Source organism: Ambystoma mexicanum, chromosome 5p (genome assembly GCF_040938575.1).
Source record: "Ambystoma mexicanum isolate Mex_15411 chromosome 5p, UKY_AmexF1_1, whole genome shotgun sequence".
Classification (NCBI taxonomy): Eukaryota; Metazoa; Chordata; class Amphibia; order Caudata; family Ambystomatidae; genus Ambystoma; species Ambystoma mexicanum.
The window spans coordinates 524,128,961-524,151,438 of record NC_090930.1 but is presented as its reverse complement, the minus strand read 5'-3'; the positions used below and the strand labels follow the sequence as shown (position 1 = coordinate 524,151,438).

The 22,478-nt window shown below is 45.5% G+C and overlaps 1 protein-coding gene across 1 annotated transcript in view; it reads right to left on the bottom strand.

Moving 5' to 3' along the window:
* The window catches only part of LOC138481058 (connector enhancer of kinase suppressor of ras 2-like), a 2,957,912-nt gene that overhangs the window by 609,876 nt on the left and 2,325,558 nt on the right, over positions 1-22,478 (bottom strand). The window lies entirely within an intron of this gene.

Here is a 22,478-nt window from a genome sequence, read left to right as displayed (position 1 = left end):
CATGTTTGAGAAAAACACAGACGGCAAAGCCCTTCTACTTACTCTCACAGGCCATAAACAGTCTAGGTTCTACAGACGTTAAAAGGTGGAAGGAAATATAGGCACTTTATATGAGTGTAGGTTTTTAACTATGACTAACCTGTGAGAAACATCCTTGGGCTGGTCTTCACTGAGGTTCCTGGGGCCTACTAAGCACTTCATGGGAATGCTTATAGTATAGTGGTGTGTGAGGCACTACTCCTCTTGGGCTGAGGCTGGGCACTCACCTGAGTTAATGTGCATACTCCAGCCTGTGAGTATCCTTCTCACCCTGGGCTGCAGTTGCCTTGTTCTGTTAATAGAGGACAGCCTGTGAATCCCAGGGGTGTAGAGTCTGACTACCGGATTACATTTCCAGGTCTATCTTCTGTCCCTTAGTTTTGTATTGTTTTGTGGGTTTACAAGAGTGCTACCTGCCACCTTATGGCTGCTTTAAGCCGCTTGAATATTAGGCATTAAAGCAAAACAACATAATGAAACATCACATAATATAAGCTGACGTAACCTGATCTAACCAGCTAGTATAAATTGAAACCAGCATCAGGTCCGCAACAGATACACCACACATTGACAAAGTCAATCAATTTGGCATATGAATAGGCAATGAACAAGCCTTTGTCATGTTTTGCCATCATATGCTCAGCTACTTGCACCTTTTGAAAGCTATTGGCCACATATGTCCGAGCACTTGAATCAGTGCTAGGGATTCACTTCAAATGTGTAGGTACACACACCAATGGCATGATTTCCCCTGAAATGCCCAGATACTCAATACATCGGTCTGAATGCGTGTGTACTGTGTGGGTGTGTATAGTGTGTGACAATGTGGGTAGTAGTAGTGTATGTGGGAGTTTATGTGTGTGTGCACAGAGGTAACTGTGATTTGAGGGCTGTGTGTACGGGGGTAATACTTGTGGGGGAAGAGTTTGTGTGCGGGCCTCAGTGTCTTTGTGGTGGGATGTGTCTGTGGAGACACAGTGCCTGTTATGGGGGCAGTGTATGTGTGTATGGGAGGGGGAGGTGGGTGTTTATTTGTGAGGGACAGTGTGTGTGTGCTCTAAGGCAGTCTGTGTGTGGGGGGAGTAGAGTGTGGTGGTAGTGTAGTATTATTGTGTGTGGGGAGAGTGTGAGGGCAGTCTGTGTGTGTGCAGGAAAATGCAGGGGACAGTGTGTGTTAGAGGAGACATTGTGTGTGTGAGTGGGAGCAGTGTGTGTGTGTGTGTGTGTGTGTGGGTACAGTGTGCCTGGGTGTGGGGAAAGTGCATGTGTGTTTGTGTGCGTGCAGGTATGGGGGAAGTATATGAATGTAGGAAGTATATTTGAGTGGTTAGTGTAGGTATGCGTGCAGTGTACATATCAGGACAGTGTGTGCATATTTTTAGTTGAAGTGTAGGGCCACTGTTAGTTTGTAGGGACACTGTGTGGGGGCAGAGTGCATGGGGTGGGTTTGGGGCAGTGTGCATCAAGGTAGTTGGGGCAGTGTGTTGGGGTTTATGTGTATGAGGGAAGAGCAAGCAAATGTATGGTGACAGTGTACCATTGAGTTCCAAGGGGTGGCAGGGTAGTGTGTTTGGGGCCAATGTGTGTGGTGGCAGGGTGGGAATGTGTGGTGGGACACTATGTGGGATCCGTACGTTTTGGGGAGTGTGTGGGGGAGAGCAGTGCATCTAGGGGCAGAGTGTGTTGTATGGTCAGTGGGATGATGTGTGTATGGGCAGTGGGTGTGTGGGAAGTGTGTGTTGAGGTCAATGTGTAGGGGGCCAGTGCATGTGTGGGGGAAGCATGTGGGGGGCAGTGTGTGTGGGGGGAGTGACGGTGTGTGTGGGGGAAGTGACAATGTGTGTGTGAGCAGGCAACGGGTGTTTGCCTGTGGGGCAAGGGGGTGTGTATGCGTGGTAGCACAGTGTCTGTAGGCAGTGTGTGTATGTTTTGCGGGACACATGTGAAGGCAGTGTGAGAAATAATGTGTGTGGGGTCAGTGTATGTGGGAGCAATGTGTGTAGAGGCAGTGTGTGGGTGGTAGTGTGTGGTAGCAGTGTGTGTGGGTGGTAGTACGTGGGTCAGGGGATTTTACAGTATGTGTGGGCAATGTATGTGGGGCAGTGTTTGGCAGTCAGTGTACATGGAAGGCAGTTTGTAGGGGCAGTGAATGTGTGGTATTAACGTGGAGGACAGTGTCCAGGTGTAGTGCATAGGGCAATGTGTGGGTGTGTGTAAAGGGTCAGTGTTTAGAGGGCATTGTGTGTGGGGGTGTGTGCATGGTGGGGGCAGTGCATGTGTGTGGGCAGTGAGTGCATATGGAAAGGATGTGTGGGTAGTCTATGGTGGGGTGGGGTCGTGCATGTGTTGGGGCTGTGTGTGAGGTATGCAGGGTGAATGGGTGTGCGTGTGGGGGGCAGTGTGTTTGGGTATTGTTTGTGTTGGCATTTTGTGCATGTGAGTGTGTTTGTATGTTTGTGTGTGTATGTGGAAACAGGTGTGCAAGGTGGACAGTGTGTGGGGTAGTGTATTGTGAGTATGGGAGAAGCGTGTGTGTTTATGTGCGTGATAGAAATCGAATCAGCTCACAGCTCCCTATATTTCTATAATGTACACAGTCCCCAGAGGTGCTAAAAACTATCACTTACGAAAAGCTAACAGAGCTAGACAAAACAAAGCAAATAGGCTAAAATAGGATAAATAATAGAAAAGAATGGGACTTCTCCTGCCAGTGCTGGCTCCCAGGAATGGGCGGTGATGTGCAGGGACTTCCAAGACGGAAGTCAAAGATTTCCCCTTGTCAGGTCATATTTAATTTTCGTATTTCCCTTAGTGTCAATCAGCTGCACATCACATGTTTGCTGATGAGCCTGTGAAACTTGCAGCTAATTGACAACACAATAAAAGAGCCAGTAATTGGTGTGGTTTGGACAGAGATAAGCAGGGATAGGGAGGAAAGTCACATAGGCCTTAGCATGACCATGTGCATTGACATGGACTAACCAAGCAACATCTGCAGGCTGTGTGCCACTCCTCACATGCCAACTACCCCATATCTGCTATTCCCATGTCAATAGTGCCACCTAATAGCCAAAACCAAAAAATAGAAGGGGTGAATAATTAAATTAAAATGCCAGTGAAAACAAGCAACTCATGTAGATTTCACTACGTTTCTACGTTCTGCTTTGAAAACGACCCTGATAATGGGGTTTGAAATTACATTTCCCAGTGGTATTAGCGTCACACACTTTGCAGATATCATCCCCAGGAAACTGCAGGCCTTTGCGCCGACACAAAGCCTGTTTCGGCCAGTTCTGGCTGGTCTCTGGCATTCTGCGGAAGACACTACCTGATTTTTGGAGGATCAGACAGTCCTTCCTTCATTGTCCCCGGCTAGGACTACATCTGATAAGGTAATTATGGCACTCCACTCTCGAATTATGAATTCTAGCGACATAGTGAAATACGCAAGTGAATCGCTGTTGGCCCTCAGATATGAACCTGGCTCTCTGTCCCTACCGACTTTAAACAACATTTCTGTACACAAGTTAGAAGTGCATCACCAAGAATGCTCTAACGTCTATACTGAGCCCTTACTGAATTCAGCTAAGACTGCCTTGATGAACTCTAGGTCGGCAGTCACACATGCGTCTGAGATACATGGACTAGTCGAGCAACACGATTTAGATTTTCTATTGATCACGGAAACCTGGTTTAGCAATTCGTCATCTGCAATGTTTCACCTGATGTCCCAGTAGATTACTCCATTCAATGTAATAATCGCTCCACACAAAGGAAGGGGGGGACATTGCAGTAATTTACAAGTCTGCCTGCAAGATTTCACACTTGGAATCTCTAAACTGGGATGAACCTGCACAAGTAGGGCTTCTGACTCTGTCTCTCCCCTATGACCTTGGTTTACGTCATTCTTTGTCATAAACCACCTGGCCCAGATACAATGTTCCTAACCAACTTGATATTTTCCTCACAGGGGTAGGAATTAAACACCAACAACCTGTTTGTATTGGAGATTTGAATATTTGGTTAGATGATCCCTCAGCTCCGAACTCAGATGACCAAAGGGAGATTTTGAACAATCACAATCTGAAACATCTTTCCATTTCCCCCCTCATCAACAAGGCCGCTGTCTGCACCTTATTTCAGCCCGTGGTTTTGTAACCTCAATGCTTAATAACCAGGTTTTTTCCTGGTCAGACCACTTAATCTGATTTTTTGTTTTCAAGTTAGATAGAAAAAAGGAGCCTCTAATCATTCAAAGTCTCAGATAAGGTATCGCAGGAAGAAAGACCTGCTGGCGATACCAGGGACCAAAATAGCCAAAGCCCTGGTTTCCATTAATTCATCGTTGGGATGTCTAGAGTTCTTCAAATGTGATTCCAAGGAAATTGAATCAATTTGTGATAGCCATGCACCTTACTAATCTAGACTACCAACAAAAAAGTATAATCCATTTTAAACCTTATCTCTAGCTTCACTGAAACAACAGAGTCGAAACATTGAAATAAAATGGAGGGAAGATAAGACTTTATCATCTCTCACTGATGTGAAAAAAGCGATCAAAGGCTATAAACATGCAATCTTTGAGTCAAAATCTAAATATTTTTACAAAAATTAAATGCCCTTGCTTGCTAACTCTTCACATCTGGAAATCCCTGTAGAGAATGATATAGCAACGAACGTCTAGCACTTATTGTGACTAAAATCCCAATTATCTGGGAATGCCCTAGTAGAACTACTGATCGGGGACTCTATTTAGCAGAACTGCTGACCGGGAACGTCGCTCGCACCTATGCAGTAACAACATGAGTTTTGGGAGAGCTCTGCCTGTCACCACCTGTCAATCTTTGTCCAAACGATCTGACCCATCAGGAAACAGGGCGATACCACGCCCTTGACAAGCACTAGAAGCTGAACAGGAACAAGGTACCCCTGGAAAACATACAGACACTCAAACACACCGCTATGCTAACTCTTGTGTTTGCACCAACAATCAATAGAATGCAGCTACACCCCTTGATTAATTTGGCTAAGCGACACACAGTTACACTCCTCCACGTTCACCTCAACAGTCTTTAGAATGCAGCTATACCCTTTGAAATCAACCCAGCTGCACACTTAACGTCATTCTCAAGCACCAGCATTGCTAGAATGCAGATACCATAGCCCATTGGTCCTGCTGCACACATTTTACTGATCTTACACAACCACTGCATCACACCTAGCACTAGTATGCAGCTATACACCACCTATTGCACACTGGCTGCACACAAGCACGTGTTACTACTCTACTCGCACTACTGACCTGGACTGCAGTCCCCAAGGGCATTCAACCCACAGTGCTTTGGCATCATAACAATTGTAAAAGACGCTATACAAATGCCAAATAACATAAAAGACGCTATACAAATGCCAAATAACATAAAATACCATAACATAAAATTAAAATCTCACTAAATAAACCCTGAGAGCTTTTTTCTACCATTGCCAACTGACTTCACCCCTGCTGTCACTCTAACGCCCTTACTCCTTCTTTAGCAGAAGCCAATGCCGTTAACTCGTTTTTCGTGATTACATTTACTAATATTCAGAAGAAAATTGACCAGACGGTGACAGAGCCTGTCTCATTTACCACCACCACCTCACAGGTAGTTGCACAATTAGTTGTTAGCCTGGTTTGTCAGGAGTTCATCACCACCTTTTTGGCAAGTTTGAAAGCCTATTTCTTACCAGCCTGTGAAGCACGCACACATACTACAAGCCTTGCTCAGTTCATTACAACCTTTATTAACCCTTGATTGGCACAAGACTTAGTTCCCCCCAAGCTGAAACTTTCCCCCCTCCTAAGAAACTCTACACTGGATGAAAATGATTTTTAGAACTATCGCCTGGTTGCTGGCCTCCAAGACCAGCTAAAATCCTCAAAACAGTGGTAACTAACCAGCTACAAGAACACATGGTAAAATATATCTTGCTCGACACATACCAGTCCGTCTTTCGTCCTTCTCATGGAGAACCAAAACCGCTTTGTTGGCGGTTTGCATGGACATTCTAAAAGCTGCCGATGCTGGTGAGCTCACCTTACCTTTTTTCTGCGGCCATTGACCCAGTGGATCACAGGATTTTATCATCCTGTTTGGTGTTGGTGGGAAGTGTTTCAGATCCTGCATTGGGATGGTTTAGGTCTTTCCTGGCCAACCATTTTCAAAGGTTAAAACTGGCAGGTCACCTCTCAGATGGACTAAAACTGAAGTGTGGGGTACCTCAGGGCTTGTCGCTTTCGCCTCTTTTGTTTAATCTTGACCTACAACCACTGATGGCAATCTTTAAAAAATCGGACTTGGGTTTCCACTCCTATGTTGACAACACCCAGATTTACCTTCGAGTCAACAAGATGGCGGAATGTCTTCATAAGGTAGTAGTAGTCTTAGAAGAGGTGGGGCAATGGCAATCCCAGAATCCTGATAAAAGAGAGGTTATCTTCTTCAGTCCTAAACATCTTATAGAGGAGGAAGCTACGGCTCAAGGCCACCTTGATTTTTTGGGGTCCAGGCTTGATTCCCCCCAGGATTAAGAATTTGGAATATATTTGGCAGTTTAACCTTGGGAGTGAACAACAGGTCAGAGCTAAGGTGCAATCCCTCCGCCTTTTGCGCATTTCTCTCCCACATGCTCCCCAGAAAGACCACGCAATTGTGGTTGGGGCCCTGATCAATTCCAGCCTTGACTACAGCAACAGCACCTTAGCACGTATTCCAGATAAACAACTGGTTTGACTCCAGCGGGCCCAAAATGGGGCTGTCGACTTATCTTTGAAGCCTCCAAATCTGTTTTGATCTCGCCTTTGCGCAGATCACTGCATTTTGCTCCCTTTTAAAGAAAGAATAGTTTTTATGATCTTTTGCTTGGTTTTCAAGTTTGTGCATAACCTTGTAGCAAGATATCTTTCAGAAAAATTGAAGCATTACGAGGCAACACATCAGCTGCTTTCTTCAGATAAATCTTTACTGGTGATTCTCTTCTCCAGGTGTGTCTCTGGGGCTGACCGGTGCTTCTCTCAGATTGTGGAACGCTTTGCTGGCAGATATTCGGAACATCCCGCAGCTGGCCCAATTCCGGAAGGCCTTCAAAACGTTCCTTTTTAATAACCAGCCTCCCTGTTTACGATACTCGGGTCACAGAATTGCTTTCCAGTGGGGCATTCGAGTCTATACTTGTTCCACCTGTGCTTGGATGCAGTTTAGTTTGTCATAGCTCCTTATAACTGGTTCAAAATTCAAATTAGATTGTAGTCAATATGCATTTAGCTTTGGGAACAAAAGACATAGATCTTGTCAAACAAACATTTTTTGACATGTTTCCCCAGATTAAAGACATGGCTTTCATGGCGTAGCCTTACATAACAAAATGGATAATATAGCATAGTGCAGACACATAGCAAACCATGCAGTATTTAAGCAATCCAAACAAAGAATAATGCAATTCAGTAAAAGCCACATGCCTTATTTATTTATTTATTTTCATTTCTAAAGCGCTCAAACCCTGAGGCACCAGGGTGCTGTTACGAGACCAGTTACATGAGGCATAATAACTTAAAGCGACACTGACTAAAGTGACATGTACATGTCATTTGTCCTGAGTATGGGCATTCAGGATGCTAAAGGGAAAGCGTCACTTCTTTGTGAGTCGTGTGCATTGAATTATTTCTCAATTTTAATGTGTGGCCTAGTATTTTTTACCATTAATGCTTGAAGAGAGCAGAATTTATCTAATGCTGTAAAATCCCAAACTTGCATTTGTAGATTGGGTATGAGCTGCTGGGAACAGAGTGCTTTCTGTTAACCATAACAGATTATACAAGTCTTCTTATAGTAGAGACAGTGTATGCAGTCCGTGTCAGTAACCTATTGTACATTTACTCTTACACAGCTTTAAGACTTAACATCATTTAAGACTTAACATCATTGTTCAGGGTATTTTCTGGCAGCCTCCAAAAATAGCAGCGGAGCTTGCTCGCCACGTCATCTATCTAGAAATGCCCCAAGCTAAAGGGCACCTATACAATCCAACGCGCTGGCTCAGCAGAGCTGAAACTAAAAGGCCGGGAAACTAGCAGTGAAATACACAGACGCGCAGGCTTGTCACGAAAGCACATCAAGAGTTTCCCCAGAGTGCTTTCAGTCCAGGGAGGAATATGACCAGCTGCCTCATGAAAGCGACGGTGTTCTTCTGCATCTAGGTCCCGCGGTCTGAGCATGCGCAGTCATTTGTAACCACCCACCATGCGTAATGACACGCCTCCTATAACACGAACGAACCCAGTAGCAAAATACCGCTTTGTGTTCCACTGGCGAACATATGACTACTATGGTTAAGCAGCAAGTGTGCTTCAGCAAAGGGTAGTTATTCTGCTTCACATCACCCTGCCTTTCAAATGCTGCATTTCATACCAACTTCAATACATTCCCAGGTAATTAATAATTTGTATTTTTATTTTTTTTATTTATGAGATTATAATCACCGAAGTGATTTTTACAAGGGACAAGCGTTGCTGTCTTGAGTTATGAAAAACAAGAGTAAAAGTAGCAGTAAATGTACAAGAAAAAAATAGAAAAAATTCAAAAATCAATAGCCACATAAATCCAGCTAAGCTCTTGATCTCCGGCAAGGACTCTGTTACTTTCCGATGAAAATCTGGTCCAGGATTTTTGCCGCGGCTATCGCCCATGATGGTCTGAGGCCCCCTATTAAACGTGTACACCACAGCTCTTCTTCTGCCAAGTGACCTTTGGCCAAGAGGTGGGTCAAGTACAGTCTTCTGCAATGCCTGGTGCCTGGGCAAGATAGAAGGAGGTGTGCCAAAGTGTTTCTGAACTCGTCTGTGTATCACAAAAGCGACAACTGTTGGATGTTGAGATTCCTCTTATATTTAGGATCTCATTTGATGGCAGTAAATTCAGCCTCCCCCGGAGGAGAATTGATCGCAGTTTTCTGTTCGGGTGTTTCATTGGGAACGGTTGGAGATCGTTTAGCTTTCTGACCGTTGGGGGTAAATGCGATGTCAGTTTATAGTTCGCGGCTTTCTCTAAGTTAGCAATCCAGTCAGTCTCGTCTAAAAGTTTTTTCGTTTTTGTTGGATTCAGGACGAGTTCTTCAATTGAGCTGCAACATTCCACCAAGTTTGCTTTGCATCCTTCCTCCCATAGGGACAGCATTTTGCACTGACCCAGGTTCATCTCCTCTTTTACTAATGTAAAGATCGGAGGACTGGATGGATCCATGATTTTTCCATATAGCATTGTGCTATTTCGCGCTACAATTGCCTCCAAGGATGTTAAAGATAATTTGCGTCAGATTACCGCTATCTGCATAGATTTTGGAAGGGTAAGGATTGATCGCCAAAACAAGCTTTCTAATGTAGGCCAGAGTGATTTCGGAAGAGTCGGTATAGATTCTGCATCATATGTAATTGCAGGAATCACTTTTGCCCGGTAAAACTTCATTAACAGGAGTAGTGAAAAGCGGCCATATTTTTTGTCCAGGATTTTAGCTTGAGAAATTAGGTTTTGCATCTTTACGGGCAGATGTAATTTCATGGTGTTTTCTTTTTTTGATGAGTCGATCAGGACCCCTAAGTATTTAAAGTCCGAAACTTGTTCCACTTTCATTCCATCTAAGTACCATGTCGGTTTTCCTTGTGTCTGACTCTTTTTTTCTAGTACAAGGATCTTTGTTTTAAATTAGTTTATTTCAAGATCGTTGTCTGCAGTGTATTTAGAAAGAGAGGCCAGCTGTCCTTGCAGACCTATTGGTGTTTCATCTAGTTGGATTAGGTTGTCTGCATATACAATCCGGGGGACTTTCGCTTGGTCGATTGCTGGAGGAAAGAATCTAGTCTCAGAGTTTGCTTCCTTGTAGTCACCGAAGTATGCCAAGAAGACGGCTGGGGCGAGAGGGCAGCCTGTTTGACCCCTCTGGCTGTTGGAATCTCAGAAGAAAGCAAGACTCTAGCACTTAGCCGCACTTGTACACTGGTGTCTGTGTGTAAAGCTTGTAAAGGGCCCAAAATCTCCTGCGGGCAATTCCAGCCTGTTAATTTGTTCCAAAGTTTAGATCTGTTGACAAGATCAAAGGCCCGAGTGAGGTCAATGAAGGATAAATAGATTTTTGGACTGCCTTCCAGAACTTTTGCTTTCAAAATGCTAAGAAGCAGGATGTTGACGTTGGTACCTGTCCCCTTCTTAAACCCAGATTGGAGGGGGTCATTACAAGGGGCTTTTTGCCCAAGCTTGAAAGTGTTTCAGGAGCAGACTTCCATATACTTTGCCTATTATATCCAACAATGCAACAGGGCGAAAGTTCTTGGGATAATCTTTGGAGCCTTTTTTAAAGATGGGTACAATCACCGACATTGTCCATGAAGGCGTAATTTTCCTCTGATTTCTGCATCTTTCGAAAATGAAGCTCAACAGTTTAGCCCATTCTGCTGGAAAAGATTTCAAATTCTCGTTAGATAAGCCGTCAGACCCAGGGGCCCTCGAGTTTTTCAGCTTTTTTGTTGTTGATGTTATGTCAACGATGTCATGCAAATCTTCTCAAGGGGCTGTTGCCTGAGCTGGTAGAGATGTTAGCTTCGGCTCTGGAGTTTTAAACAAACTTGAATAGAATATTATCCCGGTTGATTCCGCGATTGCGTTGGTCAGGAATGTGTCGGTGGCTTTACCCAAATGTCTTATCCGCTTCCAGAAGTCTCGAGAGTTACAGTGGTTAACTTGTTTTAACATAACCTCTGTATCCTGTTGATATAGAGCCTGACGATAAATTCTTAGCCAAGACTTATAGTTCTTTAAAGCTTCTTTTGCTTGAGTTCTATTAGGTTCAGTGTTGTAACGCGAGGCTGTCCTTTTAGCTTTATGGACTGTGTTGAGTTTGGACACCAGAAGAGTATAATAATTAGTTTAGGGGCTGTATTTTTTGATCGTGTCATGGACTGAAACGTTTCTACTGCTGGCCCAAAAAATTGTGCCAGTCATAATACTCTCTGAAGACAAAAAGTTGATTACGTCCTTAATTTATTCACCTTCAAGTTATTCGAAGGTTTGCTACAATACACCACCAAAGTGGTTGAAACCTGATATATTTAACTACTGTGAACATGTAATGGGTCCTATGTGATTTCATCTTACAAAGTTGGCCTTTCATTGTGCCATTTTCATGTACACATCTGCATTCATTTCCATTTTAAACTGCCTATTCATTTTTTTTCAGACGCCCCCACAGGGAACCAAAATGGGAGTAAAGCCCACATTCTACGTGCTTTCCCTCTCATCACCCTCACAATCGCCTCTCGCCCTATAGCCCCTGCTCCCCTTCGTCCCATCCTTGCTGCATTACCTCCATGTCCACTCTTTGTCGTCCCGAGTACTTACCCCATGAGGAGGCCCCTGCCTCCGACACAGGACTTTCTTTTATTTTTACTATCCCCGATAACTCCTCCCCTCCAACCACGTCATCCAGTTTAAATTTTCCTGCCTCTGGCAGGTTGGACTATTTCCCGGTGCGGGGCGCCGGGAAGCAACGATTGCTAGCACCCTGGTGGGGCTGTGTGGCGGGGCCTTTGGCTCCAGCAGGTGCGCCAGTGCTCCCGGACTCCCTGTGGGGCTCAGGGCCCAGTTGAGCAGTATTTCCTTGTCCGTTCTTGTTGCAGGGCTGCAGGCCGGCGTGGGGCATCTTGCCCCGGGTCCAGCAGGCCCAGGGTGAGGTAAGGAGCGGGGGGCATCCCGATGCTCAACGGGGTAGAACATGGGCCCACAGGCACATGATGGTAAATGTGAATTTCCTGTTTGTCTGCTGGTGGGGCCGAGAGTTCTCTGGCAGCTTCCAGATATTTTTGTAGTTTCAGCCCGACGTTGCTCCGATGGAAGTTACCTAGGAGACTGATTGGTTGGGGATTCCTATTGGTTGTAGCTTCTGGCCTCTCTTTTAAGTGGCATCTAGCAGTATTCTGTTGATCGTCTATGTTCCCTTTTTACAGAGGACTGCAGTGGTGAAACAGGCTTCCTTCGGTCTCTGTTTTTCCAGAATACTCACCATGGGTAAACATTTTGTAAAACGCAGGCATCTTGTCCTGTCCCCTTCTTCATCTTCATCTTCCTCTTCACCTGAGTTGTGCAGGAGAAGAAAGAAGAAGGCAAAAGTTTTTCCCTGACCAGAAATGAGTTTAAGAAGCTGCTTAAACATCATGGAGAGGGTCACAGCCATGCGAATGGACACAAGCGCCGGCGTCTGTCTTCCTCATTGTCCTCTTCTTCTGGCTCTGAGGCCTCAGCGTCTTCCTGTTCCTCATCGGCTGATGCAGGAAGCAAAATATCTGTACAGGGAAGGAGTAGAGGAGGTGCTTGCTCAAGTTTCCGACTGCGTGGGGTTCTCTGAGCCCCTGATACCAGTGGAGGGTGCTGACCCTTCAATTCCCCAGTATAAGCATACCCCTAGGAAGGAGTTGCCATTGGTATCTGATATCTGGGATAAAATCCTTTGGGAATGGTGAGAACCAGAGATGATTGCGATGCCCTGCTTTATGACCAAACTTTACCTATTGAAAGGAGGTGAAACTTTACTGTTTGATCCGGATGAGGTTGACAATATCCTCGCCAGCCTGGTGGGTCGCTCCTCTATGTCGGCCGAGGAGGTGGCAGTCCGGGCCAAATGTCTACGGTTCCTACACAGCTGAAACTGTGTTTGCTGGGTTCAGGAAATAGAAAAAGGCTGTCGATGGGGGTTGTGATTGTGCCCCTTTGCTATCTGAGATGCAGAGACAGGTTGAACTGTTGTCCAACCTCACTTTTGATGGAGTGCGTGGTTCTGTCATGCCCATGGCGGCTGGTGTGTCTGCTCAGAGGCATGTGCATCTGTGGGATTGGAAGACAGAAGGTTTGCAGAAGGCGGCTGCCCTGAAACTTCCCTTTTGAAGGGTCCAAACTTTTTGGTGATTCACCTGAGGATAAAGTGAATAAAGTGTTTAGGGCTGTCAAACATGCTGACAAATTGCGGCGCAAGCCTGCCTCAATGGCCCGGAAGTCACCTCTGGGGCTGGTGCCTTGACTGGAAAGGTTTTCCCTGGCTCCTCATCTCGTTCTTTTCAGAGATCAAGGGAGGGGTGGGCTCCTCCACGCTCCTCACATCCTGGTCTGGTGCAAAAGTCCTGACTGTTTGGACATGAAGTAGGCGGGAGGCTCCGGCTGTTTTTTCCAGTATGGGACCAGTGGTGTTCAGATTCCTGGGTTCTGGGCACAGTTCAGAGGGTTATCGAGTGTTTTTCCTGTCTCCTCCTGTCCAGGGTTGCATGGTTCAGACTGTGGTTCCCAGGTCTCAGACCAAGAAGTTGGCTATGGAAACTGTTCTCTCTGACTTGTTGTTGAAGGCAGCCATCATGCTCGTTCCTCTTCCTGTTCGGGGTCACGGTCTCTACTTGCGGTTGTATCTTGTCCCCAAACCGTCAGAAGTTTCGCCTAATTCTGGACATCAAGGCCCTGAACTGTTTTGTCTGGAAGGAACACTTCAAAATGGAGACTTTGCAGAACATTCTTCCAATGTTGCACAGGGGGGATTGGATGGCTTCTCTGGATCTCCAGGATGCATATTACCAAGTGGCTCTCCGGCCCTGCCAGATGAAGTTCTTTCCGGTTTGCAGTTGGGTTCTGACATTTTCAATTCAGAGTGCTCCCGTTCGGGTTGCGATCAGCCCCCACAGTGTTCACCAAGATGGTGGCTCCCCTGGTGGCGCATTTGCATCTGAGGGGCATTCAGATTTTTCCCTACGTAGGCGATTGGTTGATCAAGGCATCCTGCTGACGGACAGTCCTGGCTCATCTCCAATTAGTCTGCCAGCTTTACAGGACTGGGGATTCCTGTTGAACTGGCAGAAGTCTCGGCTTCTTGCTGAGCGAGGAGAGGGAATTGTTTTTGCAAGTATACAGTGAGAGAATGTTTTGATAACAACAGCTTTGGCAGACAGCTACTACCTTGGCACAGAGAAACAACCTTGCTGAGTGAGGAAAATGCTATGTTTTGGGTTTCTGCAAATGAACAAGGCTGCTGTCTCAATGCGAGAATGTTAGTGATAGCTTGTCCTTAGAATGGAGAATGGAGAGACATGTCACAGTGACTGGTACAGTTCATTCCATAACAATGTATGCACGCACAAAGTATAGAAATGCATGCAGTTTGAAATGGAATGTTTCTACGCACACAATTGTACAGTGAAATATGTCATTGCTCTGTATAGCAGAGGCCAGAGAGAGTGGGGTGGTGTTAGAGAGGTTAGGTGGGTGTGCAAGGGTGTGCTGTCTCATGCTTTGAGAAGTATTGGGGTACTCTCAGTGCTATGGTGATGTTTAGTAGAGCAATGCTAGGAGAAGCCGGAAGGGTTGGGATTACTAAAAGCACACATGATAGAGAGTGTTGATTACTTGCTTATGTAGTGATTAGTGACATTATGCCATGCAATACAGGGCATAAATAAAGATATGTTTTGCTTTGAAATGAACCAATTTCTGTGTCTTTTGTGATCTAATCTTTTTGTTTCCCTAGCATAGCAATTTTGCTGTAGTTCCACACCTTGGGCCCGTCTTCATTTATGACCTCTGGTGTCTTATCTTCTCTCCCACTGGCTCCCGACATCTCAAGCTTATGAGACTTTGATACCGGTGTCCCCTGCGCTGAAGGCCTCCTTGCTGTGGTGGTTGGGGGTTCCAAATCTTCAGGCAGGGCTGTCCTTGGTCCTTCCTCCGGTGACCACTCTTACTACTGACGCAAGCGGAAGAGATTGGGGGCAACTTTGGGGGTCCTCTCAGCTCAAGGGTTGTGGGATCTGGCGGAGAGCGCCGGTCATCCAACTGGAGGGAGTTGTGTGCCATTCTCCAGGCTCTGGTGTACTTCAAGGGGTTTCTGGAAGGCCGGACGGTGTTGGTCCGGATGGACAATATAACGGCCTTGGCATATGTCAACCTCAAGTGGATTCCAGCCGCTCCTTGAATGCTCTGGCTGCTCAGATTGGTTCTTGGGGGGAATCATATCTGGTGTCTCTGGTGGCCTCACATATCAGTGGGGTGGACAATGTTCAAGCGGATCTTTTCAGCTGCCGGTTTCCCTCCTCTGCCGATCTATCGGGCCAGGTCTTTGCAGAGATCTGTATCAGGTTCCGGACCCCAGTTCTAGATCTGTTTGCATCTCCAGCATCAGCGAAGGTTCCCCTCTTCTGCTCTCGGCTTCAGGCCAAGGGGGTTTGTGGGGGTGGACACCCTCTCAGTACAGTGGCCTTGGGGTCTTCTTTATGCTTTTCCACTTCTCCCCCTTCTGCCCCGGGTGGTTCAACGCATCAGAGTGTCCAGGGTGAGTGTGTTGTTGGTGGCCCCATTCTGGGCCCGTCGGAGTTGGTTCCCCACTCTGTTGGAGCATCGGTCGCAAGAACCTTGGCTGGTCCCGAAGTGGCCATGTCCCCTTCAGGGGAATCTGAGGTTGGGAGTCTGACAGATTAAATGGGCAGTGTGGCTATTAGACAGGCTAGGTTGATGTCCCAGGGGTTTTCCAATCCTGTGGTAGATTCTATCATGAATTCTCTTAGACCCTCTACTCTGAAGGCATATGACAGGCATTGGGGCCATTTCCGGGTCTAGTGTGGACGGTCTGGGATCCATCCCCTGTGGTCTTGCCTCCCGGCAATCCTCCAGTTCCTCCAGGTGGGGTTTGACAAGGGCCTGGAGGTTTCCACCCTTCGCTCTCAGTGGGCCCCAGAAAATTCCTATTGGGGGACTTTGATGGTCACCTGGATGGGGAGGTGTTGGTGGGGAAGTTGCTGCGGGGGTTTTCTTCTTCTCGTCTTTGTACTTATAAAGGCCTTCCCCCTTGGGACCTCCCTCTTGTCTTACGTTTTCTCCAAGGGCCTCCCTTTGAGCCCATTTCTGAGATTGACATAAAACTTCTTATGCTGAAGACTGCCCTTCTTATCGCCATCACTTCTGCCCGTGGGCTAAGGGAGATTGGGGCTCTATTATGTCACTACCCTTTCCTGAGGGCTGTGCTGCCAGATTCGGTGGTTTTGAGGTGTGATCCAAAGTTTCTTCCTAAAGTTATGTTTCGGTTTCACACCTCTCAAGATCTGGTTCTCCCTGTTTTTTTTTTCAGGATCTGCATACACCAGAGGAGGTAGCCTTGCATTACATTGATGTGCAGTGGGCAGTGTTGGTATATTTGGCTAGGACTGCCCCTTTCCGCCAATCTGATAGTCTTCTGATTTCTTTTGGCCCGGCTGATGCTGGGCGTAAGGCCTCAGTGGCTTCTGGCCTGCCTGTACCTGCGCATGTTCAGGGGCGGTCCACCAGGGGTTTGGCGGTTTCCTAGCCCGATACAAGGGGGGTTTCTCTGCAGGAGATTTGTGGGGCTGCCACCTGGGCTGATTAAAGCAGTTTCATCAACCACAATAGATTGGTCTCCCACTCGGGGGTTGGTTCCTTCGGCGTTGGAGTTTGGTCTGTGGCGATGTGAATTTTGAGGTATTAAAGGTGCTTGTGTTTCTGCACTGTTTTTGGCTCTGTGTCTCATTGGGACCTGTCCCCATTGCTGCTTTGGTATACCTCATGAGGTAAGAACTGGGACGAGGAAGAGTGGAGGTAATGCTCTGATTACTTACTGGTAATCTTCATTACTCCTAGTCCTACTCTTCCTCATCATAGTACTGATACCCCTCCGCTCCCTCCCTGCAGGGAAGGTCCCATGCTCTGGCTTGGTTATATAAACTGGATGACGTGGTTGGAGGGGAGGAGTTCTAGGGGATAGTAAAAATAAAAGAAGGCCCTGTGTCGGAGGCAGGGCCCTCCTTATGAGGTAAGTACTGTGACGAGGAAGAGTAGGAATTGGAGTAACGAAGATTACCGGTAAGTAATCAGAGCATCTCCAGGACACGTGTGCTGTTCTATGTAAGCACATCATCACCTGGCAGCTTATAGCATCAATGGGCCACTTGTTATCACGCCCCCACCCCACCTCCATTCCTGTTAGCTTGAAACCCCTGGCCTCCTCAACCCACACCTAGTTTTAGATCAAAGAATTGTAGATGAAATTTAGAAACTTCATATTAACAATATTAACAAAGAAAAACGTTGCAGTCGTTGCTTTGAAATAAACTGTTTTATAGATGAAAATCACAACTTCGTGGCAGACCTTTGTTTTTGTGTGTAATGCATTTCAAAGCACTGGAACTCAGTGCTGACACTGTGTGAGTTTGCATGTGTGTAACATGACGTCTCCCATTGCACAGGCCTGATGTATTCTCTGGCGTGGGTTTGTCGGAATGTGTTTCTTAAATGGCTGAAAGTGAGTGCCAGCGAATGTAACAAGATGGTGCGTGCTGATGTGCAGAATGAGGATATATCATTGCACAGTATTTCCTTTGCATTAACAGGCAGATGTGCACCTTTGCTAAATTCAGCATGGATCACAAAGGATGGCGTAACACTTGTAAAACCTTTTGTCAGTAAGAATTCTTTAATGAAGAGATTACCCTGGACTGTCTATGACAGTCTCATTGCCAGTTTTAGGCTACAATGGCAAAGTGCAGAATGACCCAGTTCACATTTTTTGAGGGTATTTGTTGGACAATATTTGCCATCTCTGCCATTTAAATGTTGACACTGTATCCCAGTTTTTAATATGGCCAGACTATGCAAGGAAATGGTTATCGTGTACACGCTGGATGGTTTAAATGAAGTAGAGAACTAATGGTACACACGTTTACGTGTTATAATCGGTTTTGCCCTAGACTACACTGCAATATGAATGCCGCCACAAAGCAAACGGTCGCGAGCAAGGCACTGTGAACGGCACAACACATAAACGAAACACATTATTGTAATGGTGGCCCTTTCATTGGAAACCCTGTATTACTTGCACCAAATTATAGGTCTCGAATAAGCCTATCGAGCTGCTTGTACTCAAGGAAAATGCCACCCTCTGAAGAGCTCTGGCTTATTAGGAAACTACAGAGAAACGAACAGGCCTTTCCACGGAGCAACTTAAACTCTGCGAGCATTGCCTTGGAGCCAGTCATGCTTTGATGGCAAGAGTGCATAGGAGATAAAACACAATTACAGCGAATCAATACAGGAGAGACACACAAGTGTTTACTGACGCAAGCACTATATTCTGTGGACATGTTGCAACCTTTCACTGGACAAGCCGATGTAAATTATAGATGCGAGAAACATACATTTACTGTTGGGGCTTCACTAGTCCTTCTCCCGCATAAGTGAACGGAAATGGGTAAACACTGATTATTATTATTATTTATTTTTTATTAAACTGCCAGTAAGATAGGCCACCAATAAAACGTTTTTCAAAGCCATATGGTTTGATCATAAAACCACATTCTTGTGCATTTAGACACAGCAGGGCCGATTGCTGACCTTTGAAAATGCAGCTAGAGAAGGGAGAGGAATGGGACTGGAGGATTGTGTATGACAGTCAGAAAATGGCCTACATTAGAAATGTTTTATATATTGGTCGTGGTATACGCACCCACTGGGAGGGATAGGAAGGGGCTTAGGAGAATGTTTTCTACACGCTATCACCGTGAAACAGAGACAGGGTCGGATTGGCCCACCGGCCATTCGGCCCGTGGCCGGGCCAAAATCATGAAGCCGGCCCAGGCATGGGCTTCAGGAACCGGCCCCCAGGGCCTCGCTGGATGCGTAAGTTGCAAAGGATCTGTAATTTACAGATCCTTTGCAGCCCCACCGACCCGCTGCATTCATCAAAAAAAGATAACACCGAAGTGTTACCTTTCTTTGATGAATGCAGCGACCCGTGACACCATGGCGCTAGCAGTCAGTGTTACAAAACACTGGGATGGCGTGGGAGGGCTGGGTGGCGCTTCTTCAGCCCAGCCTGTTCCCTCCCAGTGATTTGTATTACAGACTGCAGGACAGGTGTTTTCCAAAATCCCTCACGGCGCAATGCTGACAAAATTATAAAAGTCTCCACTAGAAATCTGGTTCCCCTGGAAGGGACTGGGTGGCTACCACACCCCTTGTTTAATTCAGCCCCAGCTAAACCAAAAGTTCCCTCGACATGTTGTACATTGGTTTGCGTTTTACTTGTAAAGCAGTTGCCGTTTCATTTGCTTTGGTCGGGTTGCAGCAGAGGTCAAGCTACCAACGTCGGCCAGGTACCTCGTCTTGTGAACGTCAAAAGAGGGCAGGTGTGCAACGCATTACTACCACCACGCAGGCGCAGACTATAAGTTCCTGCCCAGCAGGTACACGCATTGTCCTGGAGACCTCTTTTGTATTTCAACAGAGCTCAGCTTCAGGAGCGCCTTAAAGTGTCAGGCGCATGGACGATCCAAAGCGTCATGCCGCCCCCTCCTCAAGGGTTGTTTGAGTGAGTCCATGCCATGGCCGATAACTTAAAGCAACTTCACAACACTTTGTAGCTACGGTATTTTGAATCGTTTTCACGCGTCTGTGTTGCGTGTTATTGGATACAATTATTATTATAATGGACTGTGTGTGAAAACTATCTGCATTCCTTTGCATTTTGGGGTATTTTCTGTAAAAGGCATCATAACAACTGGACTATTTTAATCAACTTGACGCATTAGCCAATCCAAACAATAATTCTGGTAAATAGTTAAATCTTGTCCCCTTGCAATATCGGTGCACTGCTTTGTAAGCGATATTCAATCAACACTACAGCTAAGTCAATGCCTAGTCTGAGATGCTGAGGAAAACCCTTATTGATGTATTTTTATGTCCAGTTCAGTACTCTGGATGACAACCCTTGTATAACACCCCCCTCTTAGAATCCCCCTGACCCCACTGAGCCAAGAAGTAGGTTTGTTTTGCAAATTAAAAGGTTTATTTGAACATTTAAACAATATATATATATATATATATATATATATATATATATATATATATATATATATATATATATATATATCACACTTTATAATAAATTAATATCTGATAGTACACTTAGACATATGAGGTTGATCAACAATGGGTAATCTGGCACTAGCACACTTCTTTACAATCAATGAGGAGTTAATATAGGATGATAAGGTAGCAAAAATACTTTTATGGTTTCAAGGGAAAAGCAATGAGGAATAAAATGCAGTACAGAAATACTTGATATGATTTTAGCAAAAGATAAGATAATCACTTTTTCTCTGGCAATTCACCCCCTCCCCTATGCAATGTAAGAAATGGAAGGAGATGGAAAGAGGAGCACACAGTTCTCAGGAACGCAATCAAATACAATACGAAATTCAGTTCCCCCCCAGCAAGCTTAGAGGAAACAGGTAGGAGTTTGAAACACAGGCCCAAAATGCTTTTTCAATGTGATGGCAATGGATGGGAAAATGTGCCAACTGATTTTAATTCCCTCTAGAGATTCAGGGTGAGTGGGAGATGCATGTTGGTATTAGTTAAGGCTCACTTTAGCAATGCTCTATGAGTTATTACCAAGTTGCAAACAGATCTTAACAAAAGAAAGAATGGAGCTGCTATTTTGACAAATGGAGAAATTGAGCCAAAATCGCAAATCGCGGTAAATTTCGCGAGTGCGTAAATCGTGGTTGCGGAAAAAGTATAAGGAGTAAGAAGTCGGTTCTAGGTTCGTTGGAAAGCCTAGAATCACAACTTTAAAATGAAAGTTAAACCACGTTCCTAGCCCAAACAGTTATAGAGATACGGACAATTTAATAAAGGTAGATTTTCAGATTTAAAGTAAAACTCAAAACGACAGGTGACAGCTTGCAGCTGCAGAATTGACAGGTGACAGTTGTGCAGCTTTAAAAATGACAGATGACACGATTTCTAGGAGGCTGTTCTACTTAGGTTAAAATAGTTTGGATTAGATTATTTTAACTAAGAGATTGGTTCTGCACAGTTCTGGTAGGTACTCACAATATCAATTTGAAATAGGCCTCATCACGGTCTGGTCAGGTTGGACAGGACTTCCGGCGGGTGGTTCTGAAGTCCCGGCTATCTGGGTCAGCTCTGCTCTCTGGGTCTGTCAAGCACCGGATCTGCTCACAACGGTCTGGTTTGTGGTTCTCTCGGGTCCCAGATACAGCACTGCTTTCTGGATACTGCTACAGGTTCTTGCAAACATTTTTGGTAAAAATTCAAACAGCTTGAATAGTTTGGTTGGTTTTGAGGCCTGCTGAAGAGGATTCAGCTGGTGGATTCAGGCCTCTCTGCTACAAATTCTGGAGTTAATTTCTGCTACAGGTTCTGGAGATTGATGGATTTGAAGTCTGGATCTCTGGATGTGAAGTCGTCGGTCAGCATGCTCCGCAGCAAATGGAATTGAATCTCTCTACCTGTCCCAGCAGTCTACTTTTATGTGTTTTGAAAATGGGTGTGTGCCTGGCATAACTGAGCCTGCCCCTCTCTACTTGTCATTGGCCCAATTCTCCCCTCTCCCATGATTGGGGGAAAGAAATGGATTGTCATCATGATGAGGTCTGTTTATGGGTCAGAGGATCCTCCCCTGGTCAGTTTGCCCGCAAATCTATATTTGATTCAAATACATCTTTCCCAGATACACAATTTGTTGAAATTACATGTACACATTATATATTCCTTATGGCCCATGCTTGTCCGCCTCTGATCTTCCTGGGGGCTTGCATTAAAAAATGAAACATTTTGCGCTTTTTAACTGGTTTCGCAATTACGGACATTTACCCAAAATTACACACATGTGCGCAAGGAGTATGGACATTAATTGATGAACTGTCAGATTTTTAACATGCAGACATTTGGAGTAAGACCCTATTTTCCGCTAGCAACCCCCCAGAATACACCACAGGGTCCTAACACCTCTTAAAACGTGCACAGAAAAATCACAAAAATAATGATATTACTTATATAATTCTGACAAGTCTGCACTATGAGTTATCTATCTTTTTAAAATTATGCTCTGGTCAAAAAGGGGTGTGGCTTCCCACATCACATGGTGGAATTACTGGTTTATCCACTTCCCCCAAGCTCAGCTGGCTGGCAGAGGCACTGCCCCTCCCAGTTTCCCCCAAGAGGAAGCCACTTTACGACGCCCCCAATATAACATTTGCCTGAGTCAAGGAAGTTGCATTGTTCTGTCCCTTCCAGTTCCAGTTCCCAGTTGCTCCACCCCTAATCTAATCAGAGAGGTGTCAACTCCTTTTGGTGGGGAAGCAGGATGCAGCTAGGCCTGGGAAGAGTGGCTGAGCAGGTTTCAACTCCTGTCGGGGGTAGTTGTCAGGCAGAATCCAGTTTCATTAAGCCAGGTTTCAGCTAAATGTCACTTTTTGTTCCCAGTTTTCTGCATTCAAATCAAACTGACAATGTTTACCTATACATTAAATAGTTACTTCCTTCAAGTCATTTCAGAATATAGTTTTA